This window comes from Rhinolophus ferrumequinum, chromosome 15 (genome assembly GCF_004115265.2).
Source record: "Rhinolophus ferrumequinum isolate MPI-CBG mRhiFer1 chromosome 15, mRhiFer1_v1.p, whole genome shotgun sequence".
Taxonomy (NCBI): domain Eukaryota; kingdom Metazoa; phylum Chordata; class Mammalia; order Chiroptera; family Rhinolophidae; genus Rhinolophus; species Rhinolophus ferrumequinum.
Genome location: NC_046298.1, coordinates 40908366 through 40911011, shown reverse-complemented (window position 1 = coordinate 40911011; position 2646 = coordinate 40908366).

Genomic DNA, 2646 nt, shown 5'->3' with positions numbered 1-2646 from the left:
CCTGCCCGGCTGCCTGTGCGGAAGTATCCGAGTCTCTGCGGGACCTGTGGACTACATTTCCCAGAAAGCCAGAGGAGAACATTCTCACGCTCTTCAGGCGGAAGTGCTTGAGACCTCTCGGAGGCGTTGTACCACAATTCCCACAACACCCGTGGGGAGGAAGTTCACACTGTCAACTTCTGAGTGGTTGTGTGGATACGTACCTACACTGAGAACTAGTGTTACCCTCTCCCGAATCCGTGAGCGGAAAATTTTCGATAGACGTGACTTCCTGAAGTCTAAATGTCTTCAATTATTAGTTGAAAGAGTAAACAGTGAGTCACGAGATTAAAAATTAATCTCGACCTGGGAAATGTTCAATTTAGGGGCAGTAGGGAGCAGAAAGCAGGGTAATGCAATCTGATAGTATGATAAGTAAAGCTAGGAATTCGAAGAATGGGGCAGGTAGACTGGTCTGGGGAGGCAATGATTTGCAAATAAGGTATTCAACTTTACTTTTGACCTAGTGGTACCAGTGGTTTGGTAGGATATAGTGATACAATCAAGAATCATATGGAAAGTTACTAAACACCATTACTCATAATGGAAATGCAAATTAAATTAATATGAGCTAGCACTACATTCTAACCAGAAAAGCTAAAATTAAAATAAAAAAATTACACAATGTCAACACTTTCATACTACTCCTAGAGTGTAAATTGGTACAATCCTTTGAAACATTTTTTCAAGCATCTATTATTTAAGATAAAGATATTCATACCCCATAACCTTTTGGTTCAACCCATACATACATTCCTCAAATTAATATATCCATACATTCAGCTAAAGACGTTTCCCAGTATGCACTACTTTTAAGAGCCAAAAGTGGAAACTACCTAATGACCAGCTATAATAAAATGTATTGGTAAATTTACACATTGTAAAAATATTCACCAATGAGAGTGAATAAAACTCATCTAGTCTCCAAATTTGAATTTCATAATGTTGAGGAAATGAAGTTTGACACAAAATACTGTATGATGGTCTGATTCCATTATGTAAAACACAAAAACAGCCTCAGCAAATCTATCATATTACGAGATAGTGAATGCCACAGTAAAAGGACTGTGACTAGAATGAGGCATCAGGGATGCTTCTAGGGTGTTGGTTTTGTCCTGGTCCTCCAAGAAATGGACACTAAGACTAAGAATTTAATGTATAAGAATATTATATTAAGGAAAAAGCAGGAGGCCAGGGGAATCTATAAGAATCATATGACCATGATGCAGATATGACCCAGACTACAGGAGAGTAGGAAGGAAAATTTGGTGAACTGATCACTTAGCCTTTTAAGCTGTTAAATACTCACCAACGCCATCGGGGGGTCTTGGAGAAAGTTCTTGTAAAGAGGAATTCTGGTTTCCAGAAATGTGTCTGCTGAGGATCCATGCTGCATTAGCTAGGAGCATCCAATAGGAGAGTGGCCTCCAAAACACAAAACAGCTGGGAGTTTTGTTCAGTTGTGCTGCCTGTAATTGGATATTTGTAAAGTAGAAAGCTGTCTCGCAATTTGAGTTTATCTGATGTTTCTGCAGGTTGTATATTTTTGGCAGGAACAATAATACAGACGTGATATTGTGTCCTCAGTAATCATATCTGGAGGTCTGAAATGTTGGTTTGTTCTTTTGTTTGTAACATTAACTTTGATCTTTGAACTAATATGATCATCAAATTTCTCCACAGTGAACTTACTATACATTTCTTTGTAATTAATAGTTTGTAGAGATATTGGGATGGTATAATATTCTGTTCCTCAAACTTTCACCTAACATTTTTAGCATTCCTTGATGATCCTAGTGTTTGTGATGATGGTTGCCAGGTGTTTTCTCATTCCACCATTGTACATTTATGGATTAGCTTTCTACTATAAGAGTTTATATTCTTTCTTTTTTCTTCCATCCTTCCTTCCTTCACATCTTTCTTCATATTACATTATAAACATTTTAATGTTCAGATTCTTCAAATTTGCTGCTCCCCTCTTCAGTGTGATTATGTTACTAAATGAAATACTAGTTTGGTTCATTTGTTTTTGCTTTAAAGTTTTATGTTTTTCCTTTTATTTATATATATGTATACATATATATACACATATATACATATATATTAGCATGTGAAACATTAATATGGTTCTAATAGTCAGAATCCTGTAAAAGGGATGATCAGAGGAATGTACTGTGTGCATTTTAAACCCGGCAGATGTCTAGACTTAGAGCAGCTTGATGGTGGGTAGTGCACAACTGAGATCAGTTGGGCAAACCTGTGTTCACACCCATTTTTGCCACATACAGCTTTCTGACCTCAGGAAACTAACTTAACCTCTTGAAGACTTCACTTGTAAATATTAAAATTGGGAAACAGTGTTACGAGAGGAATGAAGATTAATTGCATGTTGAACACACACAGCCCAATGCCTGGGAAATAACTATATAAATATTTATTAACAATATTAATAGCTAATAAATATTTTTTAATGAAATTACGAGATCTTACACATATGTTAAAGAATGTTAGTCTATGACTCGTTTTCATGCTTTTTCTATGCAGAACCCAGTATAATTCTTGGGATCAAAGATTACCTATAAAGTCTTTGTAAATTGTCAAAGTAAA